General features: G+C 35.0%; 1 pseudogene across 1 annotated transcript; it reads left to right on the forward strand.

The window, feature by feature from the left end:
• The first annotated feature begins 711 nt into the window (after positions 1-711).
• LOC143554260 (uncharacterized) lies at positions 712-10,023 on the forward strand (annotated as a pseudogene). The gene is made up of 18 exons (XR_013138981.1): positions 712-826; positions 1,388-1,492; positions 2,150-2,233; positions 2,343-2,427; positions 2,527-2,612; positions 2,697-2,758; positions 7,078-7,259; positions 7,337-7,397; positions 7,489-7,666; positions 8,244-8,282; positions 8,387-8,448; positions 8,532-8,568; positions 8,649-8,698; positions 8,790-8,859; positions 9,368-9,443; positions 9,509-9,588; positions 9,660-9,728; positions 9,857-10,023. The product of XR_013138981.1 is annotated as an uncharacterized LOC143554260 (transcript).
• Positions 10,024-16,137: the final 6,114 nt, after the last annotated feature.

Here is a 16,137-nt window from a genome sequence, read left to right on the forward strand (position 1 = left end):
GTGCAAGCTACCACCAATACGACAGTTCGATTAAATACATTCTATATGCCCCAAGGCTATTGCGAACAACTCCTTTCCATGTAAGGGTGCTGCATTCAATATTTCTGAATACGACGAGCTCAAACGAGAGTTTTCAACAATAAATCAATCTCTTACATAAGACTAAGATATTCGAAGAAATCGTTCAAAAGGGTGAAGCATAGAAGGAAATTGATATAATTTTAATCTTCGTTCACACACCTAAGTGGCTAAGTTCAAATATAAATAAAACCCTTTTTCCATTGCATATACTATATACAGACAAACAAAGGTGTCCACAGATTAACAAAGCACCGTCCCACACACAATAAATACCGTAAATTTCTCACTTTTTTTCTTTGGAGTGGATTTATATGAGAACGAAAGCTCTAAAAGTGACTTGACCCTAATCCAACTTGTAGCTTCCGCATCAACACTTGTACACTACGTGCATATATATTCATTCATTCATTCATCCAACAACTACACACATATATACATATACATATACATACACGCAGCAGCAAATAATAATAATAAGAGCAAGTGAGACCACGTAAACGAATATCGTCCATGTATTATTACTATTCACTCAGCGATTCTCTCAACACCATACTCCTCATTTCTCAATTTCAATCAATACTCAATTCCAATTCCAATTCCACCACCAGGTTTTAGTTTTAGTGATAGTAATTTAGTTCGTTCGATTCGTTAAGTTTCGTTATTAATGGCTACCGGAGATGAATCATCATCGGCGTCGTCTGGATTCAGTTTGGAAGGAGTTGATGACGTGGAGGACTTCGTTTGGGTGAGTTTTCTTATGCGTTTTGTTTAAATGTTCAATTATTATGATTCTTAATTGCTGCAGTTGACATGTTGTAATTATCATTAATTTATGTGATGTATATATATTATACAAATAACCGGCGTCTAGGGATTGGTTATAGGTTTATGAAATCTGTTAGTTTGACTCTGGATGTCAACTCCAATGTTGATTTTGACCTCTTTCAACAGCTGGTGGTTGTTAGGTTTCGATCAGAGCAACTACGCAGCGGAATGCAGTAATTACGAGATTTACGTGATTCGGTCTACGTCCACGGACTGCAACTAGGGTTTATTTTATATCAGCTTATGATATTTTAAGAGAACAATTAGGTTAAATGACTTAGGGACCTAGAAAACGTGGAACGGGCGCTACTTCTCTAATAAATGGGCAAAACCGACCGGCTTTAAAAAATGTAACAGTAATTAGGTTAATCAAGAGTTTTGCAGGACCAAATTTGATATTAAATTTATAAGTGGAGTTTGAGATTTTGCAGTTATGTGATTGAATAAGATTTTTATGAGTGTGTTGTTGGGAAATGTGCAGGGGAATCAAGGCGATTCGGCTTCCATGTCGTTAGGAAGGTTTAGTCATCTTTATGATCTAATGGATATGGGCAACAAAGCGTTCCGAGATAATCGGTTTGAGGAGGTAAATGATGAATAACATACAAGTTTACTTGGGTTTTATAGAATTACACTTGATATTTAAGGTGAAGATCAAGAAACAACATGACATTCTTAGAATCTATGTTATGTGTGTATGTTAAGTCGTTTAAAGCGTTAAATTTTGGAACTTTCCAACTTGTTCTGTGACGATATTCCTGCAAGCGGGGATTTTTCCGTTCTTTTAGGCATATTAAAAGAGTACATTGATTGATTTGTAACTTTGCAATAGTATATAACATAACCGTGAAATATGTAGTATAGAATTTAGTACATAAAAGTGTCACCTAGTCATGGAGTTCGGTTTTGCTGTTTCATATGTTACTATATTTATGTGCCTCATGGCTTAAGTTGTTGCCTGTCCTATTTTAAGGATGTTTGAATTATAATTCTTCATTATACGACCACAAGTATGTTTTATAGAAAGCTGATTCCTCATATTTTTTTTGGTAGATTTGTGTTGTTCAAGGTTATTAAATAAAAGAGGCAACAATGGTATATGATGCATGACAGTTATAGTATTTTTAAGATTAAAGTAACAATATCATATTCTTAACTAGATAACTTTTGTAAATTATAGTTACCATGCTTGATTTGGAGCTCATAATTATATATTTTGCTAATAATTAAATTTATCAACCAGGCAGTCAATTGTTTCTCGAGAGCTCATAATATTCAACCAGATGATCCTATCATTTCTTAACAACCGATGCTCTGCTTACCTCAGGTAAACTACTTAACTGCCCCTGTTTACTCTTCAGTTCTCTATCTTTTATTTGTTGACTTCTTAACAATCACACGTGTTCGACACATAATCCTCTTAATTTTCTATTCAGGATCTGTCAATTTCTGAAAAACAGGCCACCTTCTGCATCTGAACATAGACCATTGAACGGGCTTGATCCTACAATCCATGCTGGCGTACGTGATCTTTAATTATTTTGTATGATCTTGCTCATTCTTTGTTGCTTTTAAGTTAGCAAATTGGTGAGTGTGTTAATGATTATAGTTCTTTTTTAGCTTGCATTGAAGGATGCTGAGCACTTTATGAACATCAGAAGTCAATCAGTAACTCCATACATATTGAAGCAAATGCACTCATTTTGGTGAGATCCCTTGTTTCATCTCCTTTTCTGAACTCAAGCATTAATTATATTTCATCACCTAATTTGATAATAAGCTGTTAACAGTTAGAGAGGTTCGAGCAAGCCCGTGATGTAATTATTGCCGGTCTTCAGGTTGATGCTTCAAGGTAATAGAGTACATTATACTTTGCCACCATTTAAGTGGTTCATATCTTTTCTTGGAGGTGGCATTTCAACATCTTTACTTGTAAATGGGCTTATCTTTATCGTGTCAAACTGGCAAGTTTGAAAAATAAAATAAAATAGCTCAATAAGAAAGGGGCCAAATACTAGGAAACTAACTCAATGTTCAATTTTAATGTATAAAACTTCCTAAACATTTTATTCATATAATTAGATTACTACTAATTATTAGTAATTAAATATTAAAAATTTGAGGGTGGGTGGCAAAACGTGTCTAGTCGTGTTAAACGGGTCAGACGCAACACGATTAATACGGGTACCAAAATGAACACACCATGATTATCTAAAAGTGTCTATTACTCTTAACACGAACATGGACCCATTAATAAACAGATTACACCAACACTACCCTTTTAACACGATTAACTCATGCGATTATTAGGGTTTCAGAATCTAGATCAAAATCCATTTTCAATTTTCAACTGTGTCCAAGGAAAGAACAAAAATGTTTTTGGAAGCATTGCTTCTTGACCAAGCAATACTGCTATACATAGACAAAAGATAATATATCTTCTTTTTTTTTTTTATGAAAAGTGAACTTCTTTTAATCCTTGTTGTCTATGGGACTTGAACCCAAGACCTCCCCATCCCCAACCTAGGTGTTTAAAGGCTTGCCTTCGCCAATGGACCACCACCTCATTGGTAAAAGATAATATATCTTGTTGTGAATTTCAAGACCACTGACTTGCACATAAACAACCTTTTCCTGTTAAAAAACTTGTAAAGAATCCATTGTTGCTTATCACACCGAAACATCTGAACCAGTTGACCAACCTTATAGTGCATTTATCCCCCAATTTCACACCATTGATTCTGGACTGCACAGAACCCTTGTAAAACCCAAGAAGATCCTCATCTTCAGATGACATCGCTTCATCCAGACTTCCAGAGTGAAATCAGTTTGATTGCTACTGCTAGCCGCTAGGCTTCTGGTTTCATAGCCTGTTTAAAATGAATTTGAAGATGCTTCTAGGGTTAAGGGTTTTCTTTTGGTATATATGCTATATATTCAAAATAATAAAATTAGATAGTTAAATGGGTTTAATCATGTTGCAAATGGGTTATGTGGGTTTTGCACGAATTTAATCGTGTTTGACCTATTTAAGTCAAAATCATGCTTAACTTCGTGTCGTGTTAACCGTGTTAGGATTAAACGCACACACGAAACTGAACACACACACGAAAGCAGTAAACGAACACGAGGATTTAACGTGGTTCGGTCTAAACTGACCTACGTCCACGGGTGGCAACTAGGTATATCTTTATTGAGTGACAAATATTACAAGTACATAATGTTGTTTATATAGAGACTGAACTAGGGTTAGTAAATTATTATGCAGGAAATCTAAACCGGGCCGGGCTTGGGCCCGACCGCCCACACCCATCTCCTCTTTTGACTTCATATAATAAACCGGGCCAACAAGGCCTACGAACCCAACAATCTCCCACTCGGAGGCCTTGAGTACTCTCGTCTGCACTCCTGATTGTACTTCTGTAATCTGAACATTAAACTTCTTCTAGTTGCCACCGCCTTCTCATCAATTAACCTGAAGGCCCGTTGAAGCTCCCCGGAGCTCCAACACGTCAGTCATGGCTGAAACTGCCCCTGACCCGTTCTCTGTCCCTACCCGGCTCCCACTGTAACGAACTACCGGATCCTGAGATAACCTGAGAACAAACACTCTCCATATTCAGCAAGTAATTCATTGGAGAGACTTTTACAGCTGGAATACTGGTTTTCTTAATCCACTGTCGACCTGGAACTGTAACTGAAACACGACCTGTGCTCCCACTGTCACGATGTCCCCCAACTGATTTAACCTTCCTAGCTCGTTCATCCTGAATCTTCACTTTGGCTCTGGGTTTGTTACTTGCAAAACGAACCTTCTTCTGCCCACGAGATTCTGTGAACCGGATTTTGTCTTTCACCAAAACTGGATCCACTCCTTTCGATGACATATCGACCATATACAACGAACCCATTTTCTTGCCACGAGCAACCACGAGATTCCCTTTGACTACTTTCCACTGCCCATATCCCGAACTTAACATCGTGCCCCTGGTCATCCAACTGCCCAACTGAAATCAAACGTTTCTTCAAACTTGGAATAACCCTCACGTCTTTCAAAGTCCAAGAAGTACCGGCTGAAGTTATCAAATCAACGTCTCCCATACCCGTAACCTCTAAAATATCATCATTCGCTAGTCGAACCTTTCCAAAATCCCCAAATTTAAGATTCTTCATCGTTTCACTACAGTGAGTGGCATGAAACGATGCACCAGAATCCATCACCCAAGCATCAACGCTACTCTCAACACTACAAACCAAAGCCTCATCACTACTGACCCCGTCATCTGTGTCGTCTTCTGTAACGTTCACCTCTTTCTTACCATTCGGACACTGATTCCTGAAGTGTCCTTTCTCTTTACAACCCCAACATTCAATATCCTTACGAGTCTTAGACTGACTCCTCTTCCTGCTCCCACTGCCCATCGCTGTTTTCTCCTGCCTCTACCTTCTGTGACTAGCATATTGCCTGATGATTCACCTGAACTTCTGCGTCTTGAATCTTCTCCCAGAATCAGATCTCGAATCCCATCGAAAGTAATATTTGTAGACGAACTACAAACTGCAGTCACTGTTTGCGACCAACTGTCGGGCAAAAGAGGATAATAACAAGAGGCCTTGAACTTCATCATCAAACTTAATGTCAACTGACACTAAGCGGGACAAGATCGAATTAAGATTATTGATATGAGTTGTAACTGACCCACCCTCTTTCATTCGAGTTGTCACTAGCTCTCTGATAAGATAGACCTTATTCGCTGCCGAAGGCTTCTCATACATGTTGGATAGTGCGTCCATCATTACACGGGCTGTGGTTTCTTTCATGACGTTAAACGCCACATCTTCCGACATCGACAATGTAATACAAGCCCTAGCTTTCTTGTCTACTTCTTCAATCTGCTTCTGACAACTTTTCTGGTTTTTCATCTCGAACACTACATCCAAGTCTTTCTGACAAAGTAGTGCCTCAATCTGCATCTTCCACCAACCGAACTTCTGTCCGTCAAACTTCTGTATCGAAACCTTTCCGTCTTCTGCCATAACAATGACTAAAAACGAAAAACTGGATAAAAAAAAACAGAGACAGACACAGCAACACGAGCCTGAACTTAACGATTGTTCTAACTGAACTCTGTTAAACAATCAACCTATTTAACGTGCAGCGGAATAACGAACTGTAAATCAGAAACCGAAACTTTAAACTGAAACGATAAACCTGACAAACGCGGTTGGCACTGGTTCTAAGTTTCTTTAAATTTCTTCTGACTTGAAACTGTTCTTCAACGAAAATAGGATCTTGATTCGCTGTTATTGACTCGTACTTTGCAAAGTAGGATCTCGACTCGCAAAACTTCTGCCTTCTTTTCAACCTTCCGGTCGATCGCTGGATACGTCGGCTAGCTGCCAACACCGAAAACCTAGATCGACAACCTGAATCTGACCTGTGGCAACTGGTGGCAGCGAAACCCTAGCAGCAGTTAGCGGTAACGCGGCGGAACCCTAGCCCCGATCACTGGTGCGGCGGCGACACGCGGAACTGGTTCACCGTGTTCTTCGTGTGATCCGAACCTAAGCTCTAGATACCACTTGTTAGGATTAAACGCACACACGAAACTGAACACACACACGAAAGCAGTAAACGAACACGAGGATTTAACGTGGTTCGGTCTAAACTGACCTACGTCCACGGGTGGCAACTAGGTATATCTTTATTGAGTGACAAATATTACAAGTACATAATGTTGTTTATATAGAGACTGAACTAGGGTTAGTAAATTATTATGCAGGAAATCTAAACCGGGCCGGGCTTGGGCCCGACCGCCCACACCCGTCTCCTCTTTTGACTTCATATAATAAACCGGGCCAACAAGGCCTACGAACCCAACAAACCGGCCATGTCAAAAATTGCCTAAGCCACATTGACCCATCCATAAACTAAAATTAACAGTTTTGATCTGTTACCCAACCTGTATGACGTGTTGCCATCTCTACTCTACGTGTGTTTGATTTATTCATTCAATAGCATACATGTTCTGTATTCTTTTCAGATTCATGTTCTGTATTCTTTTCAAATTCATGTTATTTCTTTCGTTTTTCACTTCCATGTTTATAATTGTGAATTGTATAATGACTTTTGCAAATATGATTTTTGTTTTGTTGGTTTCTTTTGTGCAGTAACGCTCTGAGAAACTTAGAAAGGATAACAGCCAACGTATTTGGGAGGAGAGCCCATGGTAGACCAGCACGCACCGATGATTTCGATTGCACGCTTTGCTTAAAACTACTATATGAACCAATTACAACTCCATGTGGTCACACCTTTTGTCGCTCTTGCCTATTCCAATCAATGGACCGAGGTTGGTCAACTTCCTTGGTGGACCCAACATACTTTTTTCCGTTACTAATTCTTTTCTGTCCTTTGAATAAATGATAGGAAACAGATGCCCTTTGTGTCGAACAGTTTTGTTTATTAGTCCTAGAACTTGTGCAATAAGGTGAGTGTGTTTGTTTCTGTTTTTTAAGTTTTAAACTTTTAGTCTTCTATAAACTGTTATTATTATGTTAATAACATTTTTTTTGTTTTAGTGTGACACTGAACAGCATAATAGAGAGAACCTTTCCACAAGAATATGCAGAGAGGAAACTAGAACACGAGAGTTTAGCTAACATGGGTCCCGATTTGATACCTCTTTTTGTCATGGATGTTGTGCTACCTTGTCAGAAATTACATTTAAACATTTTTGAAGCTCGTTACCGACTTATGGTGAGTTATAAAAGGTTCTTTATTATTAGTTAGTTGTTTAAGAATATAGTGATTCAAATTAGGCTTGCAAAAGAACCACGAACAGAACAACACGTGTCGTGTTTGTTCGTTTAACTTTAACCGAACAAATGACCGGACATGAAAAACTAATGAACGGGGTTTCCATGTCCATGTTCTTACGTCAAAAAAATATCAGTGTGTTCATGTATATTTGTTTGTTAATGGTATAAACGAAAGTAAACGAACAAAGATAACTTAACATAGATGAAAAAAATATGTTTTGAGGGAACAGCAATTAAAAGTAAACATGTACAAAATCTGTTCGCCTAAAAGTTCATTAACACCAGACTAAATTGTAACGGGCTATCATAAACTAAATGAACAAAAATTTTGCTCGTCTTCGTTCGCTTATTAAATAAACGAACATAAATGAACTTCCTGGCTAATGGTTTATGAACAGTTCACTGAACGTTCGGTTCATTTACAGGCCTAATTCTAATGATCTTATTGGCATAAAACAACAATGGAAATAAACATGTACAAGAATGTTATGTGTGATCTTTGTGTTAAATGACAGGTAAGGAGGATTATGGAGGGAAACCGACGAATGGGAATGGTATGTAACTGTATATAATCATTGTTTCATTTCTTTCCCCTTTGATTAAGATAGCTTGGTGGATTAGTGCTGAATAGATATAACTTTTCTTTCAATTTGTGCAGGTTATACTTGATTCCGCTACAGGGTCTGTTGCCGATTATGCTTGTGAAGTGGAGATCACAGAGTATGCTTTGGTTAAGATTAGGACACAAGTTTAAATGTATTTTTAACAAAATTTTATTGAACCTTTCTTTTATTTACATGCAGTTGTGAGCCTCTTCCTGATGGCCGCTTTTTCCTTGAGGTGAATTAGTTATAGCTTTTTTATTAATCTGTTTGAGGTTGTTTTAGTTACACCTGTTTTAACTGATTAAATCGATGCAGGTCGAGAGTCGGAGAAGATTACACATCCTTAGAAACTGGGATCAAGATGGGTCAGTAGCATCATTGTTGTCAACCACCTATCTTGACTGCTTGAAACAATGTGGTTTTAAGTTTGACTTTTTATCTTTTTTGTCTATGAAGGTACCGTGTTGCTGAGGTGGAATGGGTGCAAGATTTCTCTCCGCCTGAAGGATCAAAAGAGAAACATGACGTAAGTATACTTAAGATGTAAACGTTTTCAAGCTCTATTTCTAAAGCTCGAACTTGGCTCATCAGTAGTTTCTTCAAGCTCAAGCTCAGTTCAGGGTCGGCTCATTTATTATTTATTCTTTTAATTATCTTATGTACATATAAATTTATAATTATTTTTGTATATATTTATAATTATGATGTTATATATAATGAATTTTATTTTCATAAATGTATACATAATAGTAATTATTATGTAAATACATATCTAATATATTTTAATATAAGTTATCTAAATAGTAGACTCGTGTAGGGTCAGGACCTAATCAGCTCGTTAAGTGAAGCTTGGGCTCTAGCTAGTTTAATCTCAGCTTAATTCGAGCTTTTAGCGAGCCGATCTCGAACCCTAGATCTTGGCTTGTAAACATTTCTTTTCTTATATAATGACTTATTTTTGTTTCTTTCTAAATTGGAAAATAAGATTACATTCGTTGGAACTTATGTTACTAGTTTAATCATACCCTTAACAGTTACTGCAAACAACGGATAAAGTAGCAGCATATGCGCGATCATGGATAAAGGTGGCTCAAGAGGCTGCACGAAGAGGTAAAATAAACAAAATCAATATCTATAGTTTTCGGTTGAACATAATTTTAAAAAATTTCATGCAGATCAATCAAGACTTATGGAATTGCATAGAGCCGAAGGTCTAATGCCTTCAACAAGCGACCCCGAATCCTTCAGTTTTTGGGTATGTACGTTCACATCGTCTTGTTTTTATTTTTATAGTAACCAGTTTATGATGAACAACATTTGTTGCAGCTTGCTTCCTTAACTAATCAAAGACCACAGGACCGGCTGGCTCTTCTTCGCCTTAGAGATACAAAAGAGGTACTCAACTAGGTTGCTAATCGAGTCGTGTTCTTGGGTTGACAGTTGACACCAACACAAGCTATTTGACCATAATTTTTAACATGATTAAGGTAGTATTTTTTATTATTCTTTTTTTTTTGTTGCAGAGGTTAAAAAGGGGGTACTATTACATGAAAGCAGAAGAACAGTGATGTGGATTTGAATGAACATAAAGATATATAATTATATTCATTTATTCATCAAGTATATTTTTGTTTTATAGGCAATTATATATTCTTTTATCTTGATATAGAGGTTAAATACAAATGGTAAACGGCCACCTTTTGTTTTGAATTTGGAATTGTAATAGAAAAAGGCTGAATTGCATCCATCCTGGTGTCTAGACATAACATTTTTTTTAAGGCAACTTATGATAAGTACCTTATTTGAGTTACAATGTACCTACATGGTATGTTTGTAGCAATTTCCTGATGGTCTTTCGGGTAACTAAAATCAAACAAATTCGTAAGTCGAACATCTATAAGAAAGACTTGTTTTGGATGCTTTGGATGTGGATGAGAGACCTGTAATTTATCACACGTGATTGAAAGAACTAGAACCAATAAATCTTGATGTGGAGATTCAATTTTATCCCTACTCTGCAACATATTCCCTAAATGTTCATAATAAAATAGTCGTCAAGCCTAGATTATTAAGTCAACGAGTGAGTCAAGAATATTGGACGGGTTGAGTATTTTAGGCCAAGAATATTGCTGGACGAGTATTTTGTAGAACAAAATGTGAGGGTTGACTATTTTAGGAAAAAAATTAGTCTGGAATGAGTTTTTGTGTAACCTTTTTTCCTTTTATGAAGTAAGGAGTGCTCCTTTTTATAACCCGTTCAAGGTTTTGTCCTTCCTTTAATGTGGGATAAACTCTCACATCTTCCACTTACATTGTTAAAGATTTGACGACTTTAACATGTTCAAACACCCAACTTTTCATCCTAACTTCATTTTGGACATTGTTTGGTTCACTGTGAAGCTCTCACAACATAGTGCACAAACGAAATAGTTAGGATTTACATTAACCACAATTATATATAAATAACTATGTCCAAATTTGTGAAAAATACATATTTAGTGAAAACTCATTTTCACAATTTTTCTAACACCTGTATATATAACATGTACAATTTAAAATATATCATTTGATTATTATCACTACTAAATAAATCACTACTAGATAAATGAGTATTAACTAGAACAAAATACTGACAACCATAATCCCATGGTGATCACAGATGGTTACCAACTGAGACCAACAGATTTTGTTGCTTCTCCGTCAGTGACAAGCAGTTTGGTCGCTTAACAAATAGTTGGTGATCCGTCGGAAAGTAAGCTAGTGACGTCCTTTGGTGACCTCAGTCGGTAACATGGGCGGACCTAGCTTTGTGCGAGGGGGGTTCGTCGTCCCCTATGGATTTTTAGTGCTATTATATTATAAAAAGCCCAACCAACCCTTATAAAATATTGATACCGGTCCCTATAGAATTTCAAGAAGATCCTAATAAATTTAAAAGAAATTTTTACAAATAAACTTATATAAATGTATTATAATAATTTATCCAATTAATTTTGAGTTTAATACTCAATTTTTTAGTCCGATACCCAACCCAATCAATCACTACACAAATTTTTTAAGCCCAATCTGTCACACCCCGATCAAAGGCGGCGGAACATGCCGGGGTGCAACGATTGCTCATAAGCGCATGACACTATTTAAAGCGACAATATTTAACAAACTCATTTCATTTCACAACATCGAAAATGTCACATAACCTGATATTCATAAGTCAAATACAACAAAATATAACAAAATATAGCAAATCAAATATTGTTCATTTTTGCTAATATCCTAACGGTATTTGTGACATTTTCTTCACCGAACTCCAAAATCAACCTAGATGCAAACCTGTAACATTTCATAAAATAAAGTTTATCAACACAAAGGTTGGTGAGCAATTCATAAGTTTGAACAATAGATATATAGTATGAAAAAGCCACAAAACTAGTATACAAAACCATAAATAATAGCTATAAACTTGGATAAATAGTTATCGCTAACAAGTTAGCGACACCCAACTATAAGGGGTTGCCAAATAGTTTAGGATTTTATAGTTATCGTTAATTGCATTACGTTAACGACACCTTGCCATGAGGGGTTGCCAAATGGTCTAGGATTTATAGTTCCACCATCCAAAAGCGATAAACACATAGGCAAATAAGCATAGAACACCAAATCGAACAATTATTCAAGTAAAGTATACAACAACGTTTGTGGTTTAAGACCCAAGTATAAAATATTTAGTTTAGATAAGATGAAATGTCACCCCAAAAATAAAAGATAGAAAACGGGGTATGAAGTTACTCACGTTCAAGTATAAAACTTGATCGGTAAAAGATGAATAACCGGATGTATGAAGTTTAACGAGCAAGGCCTAAATGACAATAAAATCTTGGATTTAGAATGGTTGTCTTGAAGATCTCTAAATAAAATAATTGTTGCAAAAAGTAAACAATTAAAGTTCAAGGTTTAAAATGTAACTATTTAAGAATTTATAATAACAATCATTTAAAAATGTAGGTTTGCTCGAAACTGGGTTAAAGTATCTAACCTTAATATTTACTTAACCAATGTTAAGTAATAAGGTGGGAAAAATGCTAAAATGCAAGTTCCTTTGGGACAAAGATACTAAAACGGGTCTTTAACGAGTGTTCGGGTTGTCGGTTCGGGTCTTGACAAATGGTCAAACCCAAAGTCAACTTTCCAACATATTAATTGTTATGAGATAACTCATTAAAATATACTAACACTTAACCAAGTATGTAGATCTATTGTTTAGAACTAACAACACACGTTAAGCGAGTGTTCGGTTTTGTCTGTCCAAACTATGTGATGAGATCAAGTTGGATCCAACAATTCCAAGTATTTAAGAAAATAATTAAAATCAGTTTGTAAACTATTTTTAAAGAAATATACAAGTCTTGATAGCTAAAAACACACTTGTGTGTCTTAAGCGAGTAAAAGTCGGTATAGTTCGGTTTGGTTCGGTCTCCATCTCACAAATAGTTCATAGATGGTTTCTACATGCCCAAATATCATAGAACCTGTATATTGGTTTATAAATGAAGAAAACTTAAATTTTACAACTAAAAAGTTAACTCCAAGTCTTTTAAGCAAAAGTTTCGGTTTAGTTCGGTTTCCATCTCCCAACGAGTTCATAGATGGATTCCATATGCTTAATATCAAAGAACTTGTAAAAATGATTTTTGAAACTCAAATCTAGCAATAAACATGTTTAAACAACTATTTTAACAAAACTAGTAAACAAAAGTTCGGTTTCCGGTTTGGACTAGTTTCGGTTAGACCGAGGTTAGTCTTATACAAACCCACACCATGGAACTTGTAAATAAGACGAACAAACTAAAAAGGGTTAGAAGTTAGTCATAAGTGATATGTATAATAAGTTATGTGTGTGTAAATATATATCAAGAACACGAAGTCCTCCATGAAGTCTTGCCTTATGACATTCGAAACTTAACCAACCGGAGTCGGTGAAGTAACAAATAAAGGAAACAAGGGGTGTGTTGTACCACCATATTCAAGTGTTAGTAATATTAGATGAACAAGTTAAAATGAAAGACTATAGTTAGTTGACTTTAAGAAATCAAAATAACAAAATGTTGAAAATGAATACTTGGATTTGAGAGAGATTTGGAGAAGATGAACAACCAAAATGGTGTATGGAGCCTTGCTTTTATAATGGTAAGAGTATGGTTCATACAAATAGGGTAAAGATGCATGTGATGGTTAAAATGGTCAAACAAGTTTTTGGTAAATGGAAATAATAGTCCCCAAAGTTTGGTTTAAGTCATTTTTAAAGAGTTTTAAGGACCAAAAAGAATGTTTTCAAGACTCAACAAGTGTAAAACAATATTGTAACATAAAATCCATCATTTTGATTATATCATAAGCTTTGGTTTACAAAATGGGTCGGTTTACATGATAAACGAATACAAAAACGAATGTAAACGAGACCCGAAATTGACGAATGTCACACAATTCCAACTCAATAAATCTCTACCCATATTATAAGCCCAATACCCAACCCAATCTACATTTAACCTTATTAAAAAAATAAGTGGGGTCGAAATTCTAATTTGTTTGAAGTGTGTAAACCTTCGACCATCAGACCTAGCCTCTGACCTTACCAAACAATTGCTCACGCTGGACCTGCTTGCTGTCGACTGGCCACCATCTGGCCAACCGCCTATCCCTGTTTCCCTCTCTTCCAAACTCTCATCCATATTAGATATATTATATTTTAATTATGTATTTCTAATGACGTTTCACGTACTTTTTTCAGTTATATGATATTTTTTTTATTATCTTCTTTTATATGACCCGACCGCAATGGCCGAACTAGACAAAGAGTTACATACCGATTTTCTCCCGATCCGAACGGTCTGAACCATATCGATTTTTTTTTATATAACTAAGTACCGACTCAATAAATTTCCGACCACTATGAAAATTTCCTGGGTCCGCCAATAGTCAGTAACCTATCCCATGATAGTCAGATTGGAAGTCTTTACAATATTGTCAATCGTTAGTCGATAACTAACATCACAAGGTTATCCATCGGTAAGACCCGTCGCTAATCTGTTGCAAAAGAGATTATCCACTACCAAAACACCGATGGACTTTCCACTGTTTCTCTGTGGGTAACGACTAGTATTGATGGAACACAGACGAGTATGACCGTTACATACCCATAGATAATACTCGTTTATTTATTTTGTATATTTTTTAATTTGTTTAATTTACTCTATATAATTTGTCAAAAACATAAAAACTCGACCTTCCTTATGTAGGTAAAATATCTCTCTCTTATAATAAAAGACTACCATTTTTGTCACTTGTCAATCTTATAGTTATTCTCACATTTTTTTCAAACAATTTCAATATATGGTCCTTTATCTTTTAAGTTATTTTAATATATGAATTCAATATTTTAATTGAATATAAAGCCTAACCGATTCATTCATTAATATGACTTTTTACATAAGATTGGTTTCAAATTTTGGTATTAAAATTTTCTCATGTGCGTTTAAACAAAGGAAAATGTGTATTTTCTTAATTTTCCACAAAAATTTTGTATAAATTTTGCAAACATGAAGAATACTTATTATATATACATATCTTGGTGCTTAGCATTAAATCATTGAAATTGAATATTATAATTATAATTCATATGTATAACGATTTACTATATGAATTATCTGTCATTTATTTATATAACTTTTTTTTTTGTGTGTAGTATAAAGGGTTTTAGCAATAAGAAGATCAATATTTAGTTTTCAATATTTCTTTCATAACTCAGACCAAAATGCTTCAGAAACATATATATTTATGATTTGATTTATACTTTTTTACACATTTAAATATATTTGTGTAATTTTAATTATGTAATTTTAATATAAATTGTAATTGTATTAACAATATATGATCATTTTTCTTGATAGTATTTCACTTAATGGTTATTTTCATTAATTATCCGTGTAATACACGGGCCTTAAACTAGTTTTCTTATAAAATGAAATCTGAATACAATTTTCTTGTTAATTAACTAACTTAATAGGCAATTAAATTATAAATAGAAAATATAACAAGCTGGAGTGTCGGTGGCATAAAAATTATTGTGATATAAAATTAATTTATTCAATCATGATTTGGAAAGCTAATTGAATCACAGCAGGATTTTAGATATATTATTATTCATTTTTTATTTGTTATTTTGTGTAGATGATGATAATGAAGAGCAAAGACAAAAAATACTTTACAAGAGTAGTCTCATTATTTGTTATTCGAGTTGTCTATTAATTATTTTTATATAGATTTGGTTAAGGTTTCATTTTCCATGATGATTAATATGGTCAGTGATGTTAGAATTTTATATGAACTTATTTGTAAGGGTTGTAAGGCATGGCGTGTCTATGATGCTATGAAGATATACACATTCTTAAGGTGTGTTTAATACGGGTTCGAATCATTTGTATTTTTGTACTGATTTTACGAGCGATTTTACTTACCATTGGAGTTACCATATCTCGCAACATCAGTGTCACTCAATTAGTCAATTAGGGTGGATCTTAATGAAGCTTAATGGTCTTTGTTGATCCCGGGTGTGGGTTTGACGATAAATGATTATCGATTTTCGTCAAATGAGAGATCAAGATAAACTGTGATTTACCTTATCTTATTGGTTACTAAAATATTCACATGTCCCTTAATATTTTGTTAATGGATTCTTATGATTAAAAAAAACTCATTAACCAAACACTCTAAAGCATAGCCTAATAGATATGTTGGAAAATTTTATATA

The sequence above is a fragment of the Bidens hawaiensis genome, unplaced genomic scaffold, assembly GCF_021521415.1.
Source record: "Bidens hawaiensis isolate Kalapana, Puna unplaced genomic scaffold, B.hawaiensis_p1.1 tig00001032_1, whole genome shotgun sequence".
Taxonomy (NCBI): Eukaryota; Viridiplantae; Streptophyta; class Magnoliopsida; order Asterales; family Asteraceae; genus Bidens; species Bidens hawaiensis.